We start from the raw sequence: 12,071 nt of genomic DNA, 5'->3' as shown, positions 1-12,071 counted from the left end.
GTCTTTTTATTTTAGGTTTTCTACCTTTAGGCTAAAAATACGTGAGGGCAGTAATGTTGTCTGTTTTGTTCATATTATGTCCCAGAACAAAATGTATAGAAGGCTCTCAAAATATTTTTTGAATAAGTAAATGAAATCTATGATGATAAATACGAGAGGCAAGATTAATGTCACCAGCTGTGTCTGTCTAGCATTAAAGTGTGGAACAAAGTGAACTCTTAGACAGGTAATAACTCCAGGCCAGTTTTTTTCTCTTCTCAAACATTTGTTTTTTCTAAAATTCAACTATAACATTGAACCTAAGAGGGGAGGGAGGACAGGAGACAAGAAGGAGACACGCATCTGTAGGCGCCCGCTGAGAGCACCTCCCCAAGTGGGCAGACGTGCCAGTCACACAGCCTCTGGAATTGGCAGTCATCATTTACACTCGGTGCCTGAGAAGGGAGGAAAGAAATGAAGCATAAATTACATACTATAAAAATTAATCAGCAGCTGTGTACCCTTGTCGTCTGTTCTAATGCATAGCTTCAAAACACCAGGCTGTTGCCACTGAGTGGTGGAAAGGTAAATGGAGACCAGATGTTTGAAGGTGACACACAGACTATAAATGAGAACTGCTGCTGTGGACAAGAAAACAAAATCTTGCATGGTGTAGAGGCTTCTAAGAAGAAGGGGGATGTGGGGTAGGTCTCACTAGAAGAGCCAGGCTGGTGGGCCGTGGAGCTCAAGTCCTCTTTAAGGTGGTATGGGTAGTCGCTACCAAAAGATAATTTGAAGTGTCCCACCCTGGAAAGATCTTACGCATACATCACTCACATAACCTCTAATGGATGCAGAGAAGTGAGTTGCAAGGATATGCATCCTAAATTAGATCTCAGTTATGCTGTGGTTGCACCCAGCAGTGAAGCTGCCTCGCCTGCCAACATCCATGGGAGTGGTGTTTGCCATGCGCTGTCATACCCCCCCCAGAGTACAAGCACCCATGGGACAGGAATCCTAATATGGCTCATATCTGAATCAAGGATTTGACTGGATGCATCTGCTTGCTAGAGCCTGTATCACATGGCTGTAACCCTGTTACAAAGGAGACTGGGAATATGAGCCTATCTCAGTCATGGAATGTAGGCCTGAATAGATGCAGGTTGACCACACACGTAACAATTGTCCATGATACCTTCTCCGGTCTTTTACATTTTTAATGAAAGATTCAGCTCTCCATTAATTATGTGAGTATTAATTTAAGCTTGGACCAGATTTGGAATTTATGTATTCACTCAATTCATTTAAGGAACAGCATCTCATCTTCAAAGTAAACCTCTTTACACATTTGATTAATCTTTGAAAAACAACCAGTGTAGCAAAATAAGAATAACTTCTGGTGTCTAACAGACCAAATTTAGTCCCTCAACCACTTCCTACTTGTGAGCTTTGTAAAGTTTAATATCTCTGTGGTTTTGTTTTTTCATATTTAAAAGGGGCATATTGATATACACGGCATGACATGCAAATTAAATAAGCTACCATATCTGAGAAGAATCAAGCAGAGTGCTAGACACAGTGAGAGAAGGTAAACTGTATTTATTGACAACATATGCTTATCAAAATGCTAGAAAATACATAGACAAAGGTGAATCAGGCATGTACCATGCTTTCAAATAGCTGAAACTATGAAAAATACTTAGAACAAAATGTTTCACATGCTTTAATAGAGCTCTGTGCAAAGTGTTATAGAAGGAAAGAAGGGGGTTAAAGTTTCTCACTGGGCAAGGATAAGGTTTCAGAGGAAAATGTGCTGGTTAACGCTGTGTGTCAACTTGACTGGGCCATTGGGTACCCAGACATTTGGTTAAACATTATCCTAGGTGTGTCTGTGAAGGTGTTTCTGGATGAGATTAACATTTGAATCCGCAGAACTGAGTAAAGCAGACTGCCCTCCCAATGTGGGTTGTGTTCATTTGATTTATTGGAAACCTGAATAGAACAAAAAACACTGAGAAAGAGGGAACTTTGCCTGATTGACTGATTGAACTGGGACATTGGTCCTCTCTGGCCCTTGGACTGTAACTTGTGCTTTGGGCTCTCTTGATTCTCAAGCCTTTGAACTTGGAATAGAAATACCAGCAGCTCTCTTAGGTGTTCAGTTTGTCAACTGTATGTCTTGGGGCTTCTCAGTCTCCATAATTGCATGAGGTAATTCCTTAAAATCAATCAATATCAAGATCTACCTTACAGATGTAATCAAAATGCTGTTTAAAGATACTATATGTTTGTTCTGTTTCTCTGGGGTCCCTTGACTAATAGAGGAAATAAACTGTGGAGCATCACTTGAAGGACAGTAAGTGTTCACAATATAATCAGGGATGTCATTCACTTCTCTTTTAAAGTCTTTCTTCATCTTCTCTAATCAAAAAAAGCCACCAAAGACTTCATAATATTATATATTTGCATTTTGAGTCTACAGAGATATATTACTTGGCCATGATCGATCCTCTAAATCTGCTGTATCTAGATACAGTGTAATAGCTATGAGACATTTGACATGTAACTAGCCCAACTTGAGATGTACTGTAAGTGTGAAATCGCAGTTCCTTTCAAAGCTTAGAACAAAGAAAAGCATGTGAGAGTTCTCAATATTTTGCTATATTGCTTACATAGTTAAATATTTTAGATAAACTTAAATAATACAAAAATTTTGTCCATTTCCTTTTTATTGTTTTAATGTGGCTATGAGACAATTTAAATTGCACATGTGTTTCATATTATATTTCCATGGACAGTACTGCTATTGTTCTCAACTAGTAAGTAGTACGGGTATGACCTGGGTAGTTTATTAGAAATATAGAATCCTAGCCCCAAACCTACTGAATCAGAACATGTACTACAACAAGATCCCCAGGAGATGTATAAGTACAGGAAAGTTTGTGAAGTACTACCCCAGCCCATTGTCCCCAGAGTCCCCTCGTCTTGCTCCATCTGTAGAGCAGCCTCACTGCTGCCTTCTTTATCTGAGGGAGGCTGATGAAGTGAGGATACTCCAGCTTCTCAGAAGGCAAGACTAGAGAATTCTATCATGTTTCTCAATGTCAAAATTATATTTAGTCTATCTGTAGAGTTCAGTTGTTAAAATGCCATACTCAGCAAGCTTGGAGAACAAAACATCATTTTGTCATTAATTTTGAGGAGAGAGAAGGGACCATTTCCTCCCATGCACACAAAGCTCCTCAGCAGGCTGTTGCCCGCAGCTGGGAGTGCCGCACCTCCTGCCAGGCCTTTGTCCCCTGGCCCCCTCCAGGCTCTGCACCCACAGCTGTGAGCAGTGTTTTCCCTCCCTTCACTGCCCTTTATCATCCTGCTCATCATCCCCTCGGGCCCTGCTTTCTGCTTTCTTTCCTGACAGCTAATTTTGTGTAAAAGTAATCTCAGAGTAAGGTGTTTGTGCTTGATAATAGCTTAATATTTTACCTCTCTTGTAGTTTTATTGCATTTTAATAGAGAGTTCTTGGAAATAAAATGGCTTATCTTAGAGAGAATGAAACAGAAAGGGTAGAATTTGGGACATAATGCCAGGCCAAGGAGACAGATATTTTGGACAGAAAAGTCCTTTGGCATCATTCTGTTTTCCATTTCTATAACCCATATTCACCTGTATTGTCATATTTTATTCCATTTGAAGACTAATATCTAGAGGTTTGCCATTTCATTATGTAAAATAACATTGATATAGACAAAGGAAAAAAATCATTTGAAAAGATTAAGTCATGGGTAAATTTTGTGGACATATTGTTATAAATATATAAAATTAGAAAACTGCAACTGAGTATTTTCTCTTTTTTTATACTTGAGTAATGTAAACATTCCCTCTTAAAAATGTTTTTTAAAAGTAAGTATCATACAAATACAGAAAAGCATATAAAACAGTGATTTCTCATAATGTAAATATCCAAATAATCCTCATCTCGGGAAAGTATTTCCCAATAAATTACAGCTTAGTTTGATGTTTATTTTTGAATTTTATATAAATGAAATATATCTCCAGTTTCTTTAACTCAACATTATGTTCTTCAGATTCAACTCTGTGGTAGTATGCTGGAGTTTCCTGAACTACATAGTGAGACCAATCCACTGGATGAGTGCACTAGAGCTAATTTTTAACAACTGAACTCTACAGATAGACTAAATATAATTTTGACATTGATGAGTGCACTAGAGCTAATTTGTGTATCATACTACTGATGAACCCTGGGTTGTTTCTCACTTAGGGAAAGTGTGAAAAATGCTGATATAAATATTTTCACTTATGTCTTTTGTGCCCATGTGTAACTGTACATGTGCTTGTATTTCTGATAAGTGGAAATGCTTCTAACAAACTGCCAAAAATATCTCAATGACAAAAAAAATGTGTCTCTCACACACCTGTAGGTTTGTTGGAGTGTTCCTTCAGACCGGTATCTAGCTTGTTTCTGAAACCAGCGAGCATCTCAGGGCATATTCTTCTCTCCATGGAGATGGAAGAATCAAAAGACACATGTACATTTCTTGCCAGTATTCACATCATAACCATTGGTATTCCATGGGCCAAAGTAAGTCACATGGCCAAGCCTAAAATCAAAGAACAGAAGTACACTCCACCCGCTATACTGTGGCAAGGGGTCAGGCATAGAGAAGAACTAAGGCCAATAATTCAATCTTACCCAACAGGTTATGCATAGGATCGGCTTTAGGAGGTAGTCCCGGTTTTCTAAACTTGTTGCACCATTTTAACACTCCACCAACAGTACATGAAAGTTCTTTGTAGCGTTACAAGTTCATCAGTATTTGATACCATCAGCCTTTTAAGTTTGTCACTCTGTTGGGAGAACATTTGCATCATATTATAGTTTTAATTTGCTTTCTACTAATAAGGTTGTGATCAGTCATTTGAAAAACCTCTTTTTACAAACTCAATTTCTTTTGCTCGCTTGAGCAGCATATATATATACTGAATTTGGAATAATATAGAGAAGATTAGCATGGTCCTGTGCCAAGGATAACAAGCAAGTTTGTGACGTGTCCCACATGCTCCCATTGCCTCCTCAATCCCTGGGCCACTATCACTGCCTCCTAACCCCAAGGCAGGGAAAGGAAAGGGAAGGAAAAAAACATGCTTTTTTTTGATACTTTTTCCTCCATCAGATACTCCTTCTTTCCTTCTAGTTCATGCAGTGAGATAACCCCTAAGATGGCAAAGAGTCACCTCTACTATGAAGTCTTTACCTGTTTGTGAACCTCCAACTCTAAGTGGACTTAGTTATACCACCTTTGTGTCCCCATTTAAGGATAAAGCCCATGTCTTTATCTTTGTGTCCCTAGTACCTAGTATTTTTTTTTAATATATAGTTGAAATCAAATATCCCATAATGTATAAGTGAGCAAAAGTTCTTCTACATTAGCATACTTACTACAAAGATTGGGCAAATGCTGTAACTTTTATCCTTTAGTTTCTCATCTGTAACTTGAATTGACAAATAGTTCCTTTGTAAGATTATTATAAGAATTAAATATGATGAGCATTTTAATTTTATTTATGTATTTATTGTATTTATAATATTCTATATTTACCAAGCCGGCATAGTTTCAATGTTCAACAAGTTACAGCAATAAATATCACTACTTAAAAACAAACCCCCCTTAATTTCTTGACCATTTTTCATTGGAGAAGGTTGCTTTTTTCCGATTGTAGGAATTCTTTACATATTCTAAATTTAAGCCTTTCATTGCTGCATATACTTTATTCTACACTGTGGCTTGCATTTTCTTTCTCTTAATAGTGCCTTTGATGAAGTGTTTTTTTGGTTGTTGTTGTTTGTTTTAATGTCCTCTCAGTGGAGACATTCAGAGTCAATGCCTTTGGCCTGGTCTTACTGCCTCTCATATCTATTTAGCAGAAGAGAGCCACAGAATCAGGTTTCCTGGGGATCCCACTATTCTCTCAGGATGAAAGGGAAAGGCTGCAAATTTTAACATTGAAAGGATGCCCTGAAACATTTTCTGTAGATGACAGCTTTGGGGAAGAACACTGAGTTGGCAGCTATCTCAGCAACCTTTTGCCCAGAATGCAGGTATACTTGCTGGATGAGGACTGTTTCCCACCAAAGGCCTCTGCTGGCTTGCCCATGCTCTGAGAAGCCATGATTTAGAATGGCATCTTCTAGTAGTGGCCCTCTGCATGGGCAAGTCTCCAGGGGGTGTCTTGTGGTTCCAAAGGAAACATTCCAGCTTGCACCACCTCTTCAGGTCTGATTTTTTTTTTACAAAAGAGCATTTTTATTTGATCCATTGGAGCTTGAGTCTGGAAACATCCGTGGAGAGTCATCCTTCAGGGATAGGGCCAGACAACTGAATAAAGAGTCTCTGTCAGAAGAGCTGGCCATATGTACAAGGTTAAAAATATTCACAGCTCAGAGTAAAAGGAGGCAACATAAAGGAGGTCCAAGGGGAGTGTATGCTTTCCGGTTTTCCCCAAGTGTAAAATCCCCTTCAAGCCCCACGGGAAGTGAGGGGACGTGGCCAGGCCGCGCGCCTCCCAGAGCTGCAGGGCAGTGAGGCTGGGCAGTCTGCAGGCAGACACAGCCCCGGCTGAACCAAGCGGCAGGGACGACAACCAGTGGCTGCCCAGCTTCCTGGGCTTCTGAGGCAGGCCCGAGAGGGGCCGCGCCTGTGTGCGCCAGGACACCGCGGGCCAAAGGTTTCTGTGGGACCCTGGTCCTCCCATTTCTGATTTTTTAGGTAAACCATATAATACGTATTCAACTATCCTAAGATTTTTTTGAAAGGCATTTAGTGAAAATTCAACAATAACCTTTTAATGTTTTCTCTTACATATTATGTTTTTCAGTTTTCCCAGTTCATAGTTACAACTAAAATATTTTAATTTAAATACATATGTTCTGCAAAGCAATTAAATGAATTATTTTGGGCAAATTATCCAGAACACCTTAAGAACACCTTAATTATCCAGAACACCTTAACAGTTTAATTAAAAACTTTATATTTTTAGTTCTTGCTAATATATTCTGCCAAATCCTGTGATTTGCTTTGGGGAAGAAAGCATTATCACATGGGTAAATATAAATACCAGAAGCGATTTCATTTTAATATAATTTTATGGTTAATTTGAAGCAATTTTTTAAAATCACAACATGCCTTGAATTTGAATTATGGTTGTTATTGTTTTGATCTTAAAGCACCACCATGTATACCACTTATATTGGTCCTTATAGAACTCCTATGAATTGACTAGTATGTCTATTATCTCCATTGTACAAATAAGGTTAAGCAGTTGGCCGATTATAAAATCAATAGTTAATGATGTATTTGAGGCTTTAATAAAAGTCTTTAGTGATTTCTTATTGTAAATTCTGCTGGAGAGGGAAAAGGAAGACATATCCTAAAAGCGGCAATAGTTTCAAATCAAACATTAGTGTTTTCAAATGAATCTTAAGGTGGTAAATGTCTCCAAAAAATGTGGTTTTATTGTGCTTTTCTGTCCAAACAATATAGCTGGCAGTTGCTACTATTTCTGCCTGATAAGGCTTTGTGTACATTTGGCCTCTTGGCTGGGAAGACAAATGAGTTTACTACAGGGTTGGGTCTGTAGGCAGATGACTGAAATTCAGGGAGGTGTTCATACGCATACAAGAGAGTATTTCTATCACTGAATTTCTGCATGGGAGGTCTCAAAGGGAGTGGATGGATGTAAACAGAAGGGAAGATTGCTTATTGGGAGGAAATGAAAAGGATTAGTTTCTATGGAAGCCAGGGAGGTGACCTAGATTCACAACAGTGGAATATGTACTCTGATGGACAGTTTTTAAAAGACAGAAAGAAATCTTGGATAGAGGGCCTGGCTTAATTTCCAGCCAATTCACATCAAGTCTCTTTGAAGGGTTTTTCTGATCCCAGGAGAAGCTTTTATTTGATATATATTTCATGTGCTGGGTTTACCCAGGGCTCAGATAATCACACAGAGTAGTGCTCGTCTGGATTACTCAGCATGCTCCTGGCCTCAACAGGCTCTTTTTGGGGACTTTGAGTTTAAATAAACAAACATGAAATCTGAAAGACTCACATGTGACCCTCAGGTCACAGTGTCCTTTTCAGATTAACTATTCTTATTTCCCTAAGAAATTGAAAAACAACACTGTTCATCTTTTTAAAAACGCAAGCAATTCCAAAAGATTTCACTTTTGTGAGAGGAAGATCAATGAAAGTACAAAGAGCAGTGGGATGGAAAACAGAAAGGTTGCATGGTTGCCCATACACTGAATGGTGTTAGAATGGCTAGTAGCTGCTAAAACCACACTGAATTGACATTCCTGCAAGCTTTACTTTCCCACATTTTTATCTTTCTGTCACACACTCATAAAGAAAGTGTATCCTTGAAGGTAGGCCGTATGTCTTCTACATTTTTGGATCTCAACATCCCATTACACACATGTGTTTTCCACCATGACTATATAAGTTCCTTGAGAGTAGACACCAGAATGTGTGTGTGTGTGTGTGTGTGTGTGTGTGTGTGTGTCTGTCTGTCTGTCTGTCTGTCTGTCTCTGTATCTCAATCAGCTAGGAAAAATCTAATTTCGGGGAGCTTCTCACTACCATGCATTGAAAAAATGCCTCCTGTAATTAATCATTATAACTTTCTAAACCAAAAGGTTCTGAAAAATTCATTTATCTGTGGCTCAAAGTCAACAGTATAATGATTGGATTGTGACAAAATGATTGCTGTTTTAAATGTTTTTAGCAGTGGTTTGGTTTGTTCTTTACTCCTGATATAAATGGTAGATAAACAAAATATTAATTATTTTTTTGTGAACTGTTCAGTTTTCCTTCTGCTTTTTATTTCTAATTTCTTTGTAGCCAGACCTCACAGGCAAGTTGTGAGTTCCAGGGTCAGAAAGTCCAACCATGTGTTACTGTAGGTATTTGAACAGGCCGAAATGTGTAGGAAGGGATTGGCATGAATGAGGAATGCCATAAATAAGATTCCCAACTCTTTTCCTAGAACTTCAGACCCACTGTCCTCTCTTGAATGAACATGGAAAAGTTGACCTTTCCCAAACTGAACTTCTCCTCCTTGCTTCCCTCTGTCAGTAAATGTTATAAATGATCATCAGTAAAAGCGAGAAATCTGAGAGTGTCTCTTGCATCCTCTTCCTTCCTCCTCCCTCATATATCTTTAAGTTCTATAGATTCAACCTCCTAAATATCTTGCAAATATATCGGTTTTTTTCTAGGTCTAATGCTACTATCTTAGGCCACCATCATTTTTCAACTAGATTACTAAATCCTTAGTCTTCCTAGTTTTCCCACCTTACAATTCATTCATTCACTGTATTTCAGCCAAAGTGAACATTGCAAAAGACACATCTGATGATAGTATTCAAGTACCTTAAAAACAATAACCATACTTAATACTTCATATTTATTACACACAAGGCTCTGTGCTGGGGGTCTTCCAATTATCTCACTGAATTCTCTAAACAACCCCATGAGTTACATACAAGTACTCTCATAACTTTTTCAAATGAGTATAACAAACATTTCAGAGAGATCAAGTGATTTTTCTAAATCTAGTAATGGTGGAGCCATGATTTAAACCCAGGCAGCCTGACTTCAAATGCCTTAGTCAAAAATGTTCCATTTAACATATTCATAAACAAGTCTGATTTATGTATTAAATTTCAATGATATTCTCTTCCCTAAAGTCTAGGATTTAGCCACACTGAAATTATCTCAATTCTTTTTCATAACATCTAGGATTCTGCCTTTCAGTTCTCATTTCTCTTTCTTGTGTATGTCTTTTAATTCCTACTTGGTTTAAATGCTACTTCTAGGAAACTTTCATTGACTTTCCAAGTAAATATCAGAAGTAAGATTGAAATACTACAATGTATCTTTTTTCAATCATAATGGAATGAAATTAGAAATAAAAAGCAGAAGGAAAACTGAACAGTTTACAAATTTGTGGAAATTAACCAATGGGTGAAAGAAGAAATCTCAGAGAAAATTAGAAAATACTTAGAGATTAATGAAAATGAAAACAACATTCTGAAACTAATAGGATGAAGCAAAAGCAGTACTGAAAGTACATTTTTTAACTGTAAATGTTTTCATTACAAAAAAGATCTCAAGTTAACCGTACTTCAAATTTCAAGAAACTAGAAAACAAAACTTAAATACAAAATTGAAAGAAGGAAATAAATATTAGAAGAGAAGTAGAAAATGGAAAAATAATCAAGAAAGTCAATGACACAAAAATTTCCGTATTCAAAATGAACAAAACTGACAAACCTTTAGCTAAATTGACTAAGAAAAAAGTTTATTCAAATAAAATGAGAAAATAAAGTGGAGACATTGCTATGAACCTTACAGAAAAAAAAAATAAGAGAATTTTATGCAAAAGAATGAAGTTTTACCCTTACAAAGCCAAATATTTAAAGAAAAAAAAACTGAAAATGAGTAAATAACCTAAAGACAAGAGCTAAATTTATAAAACTCTGAGAAGAAAACAGAAGGTTAAATATTCATGACCTTGAATTTGGGAATAAAACTTTAGATATAAAAACAAAATCATGAGCAACAATAAAGAGACTGTACTTCATAACAGTGAAAGCTTGCATGCATCAATGATTATTATCAATAAAATTGCATACAGAATTGGAAAAAAAATATTTGCAAATCATACTGATAAATGTTTAGAATATGGAATATATAATAACTTGTACAAATTATCAGATACAAACACATAAAAATTTATAATTTTCAGTATATAAGTCTTTACCTCCTTGGTTAAATTTATTCCTAAGTATTTGATTTGATTTCTTTTGCTGCTATTATGAATGAAATAACTTTATTAATTTCCTCTAAAGATTGTTCGTTCTTAGTATATAGAAGCACAACTGATTTTTGTATGTTGATTTTGTATCCTGCAACTCAAATTGGTTTAGAAATTCTAACCATTTTGGTTTGTTTTTTGTTGGTTTTTTTTTAGTATATTGTTCTGTCTAGGACTTCCATAATGAGATATCACTTCACACTAGTCAGAATGGCCACTATCTAAAGATGAGAAATAATAACTGTTGGCAAGGATGTGAAGAAAAGGGAACCTTCCTACACTGCTGTTGGGATGTATATTGCTGCAGCCACTATGGAAAAGATTATGAAGGTTCTTCAAAAATCTAAAAATAGAAATACTGTAAGACCCACTAATTCTACTTCTAGGAATTTACCCAGAGAAAACAATGTCTCTGATTTAAAAAGATACATACACCCCTATGTTTATCCTCACATTATTTACAAAAGCCAAGAGATGGAAGCAACCAAAGTGTCCATTAGTAGATGAACGGATAAAGAAGATGTGGTACATATATACAATAGAATACTATTCAGGCATAAGAAAGAAAGAAATCCTGCTATTTATGACAACATGGATGGACCAAGAGGGTATTATTTTATGTTAAATAAGCCAGGCAGAGAAAGATAAATACCATATGATTTCACTTATATGAAGAATCTAAAAAGAAAAATAAGTGAACAAACTAGCACTGTACTCATAGACATTAAGAAGTGACTGGTGGTTACCACAGGAGAGCTTTTGGGGTGGGTGAAATAGGTGAAGGGAATAAAGAGGCATACAATCTCAATCACAATATAAATTAGTTATGGGAACAAAAGTACAGTACAGAGAATACAGTCACTGGTTCTGTAACATCTTTCTATGTTGACAGTAACTACACTAATTAGTGTAAGCATTTAACATATATAACTATTGCATCACTGTTGTTTATCAATATAATATTGTATATCAACCATATTTCATAAAATTATTAAAAGCACATTAAGGGGTTAAAGCTAACATCTTTGTGTTCTTGATTTTAAAAAAATTTTCAGTCTTTCACCATTGACTCTGATATTGGAATACAAATTTGCATGCATGGTTAAGAAAGATTCAATACATTTGTTCCGTAATTTGTTCTCTAGATTGCATGACAAAGATACCTTAAATCATGAAATTTTCCTAAAGAAGAAGA

The 12,071-nt window shown here is 36.5% G+C and overlaps 1 protein-coding gene, 1 long non-coding RNA gene and 1 other non-coding gene across 4 annotated transcripts in view; 2 read left to right on the top strand and 1 right to left on the bottom strand.

Annotated features, from left to right (window-relative positions):
* RIT2 (Ras like without CAAX 2) overlaps positions 1 to 12,071 on the top strand; it is a 390,276-nt gene that overhangs the window by 144,983 nt on the left and 233,222 nt on the right. The window lies entirely within an intron of this gene.
* LOC140843542 (uncharacterized) lies at positions 231 to 4,579 on the bottom strand. The gene is made up of 2 exons (XR_012121388.1): positions 4,414 to 4,579; positions 231 to 434 (listed from the first exon to the last, which is right to left on the bottom strand). It is a non-coding gene; the product is annotated as an uncharacterized lncRNA (long non-coding RNA).
* Positions 4,959 to 5,061, top strand: LOC118972548 (U6 spliceosomal RNA). Its single transcript, XR_005061585.2, has one exon. It is a non-coding gene; the product is annotated as a U6 spliceosomal RNA (small nuclear RNA).

The sequence above is a fragment of the Manis javanica genome, chromosome 9 (assembly GCF_040802235.1).
Source record: "Manis javanica isolate MJ-LG chromosome 9, MJ_LKY, whole genome shotgun sequence".
NCBI lineage: Eukaryota > Metazoa > Chordata > Mammalia > Pholidota > Manidae > Manis > Manis javanica.
Note: the sequence above shows the minus strand (reverse complement) of the source record. Positions and strands in the feature narration are given on the sequence as shown.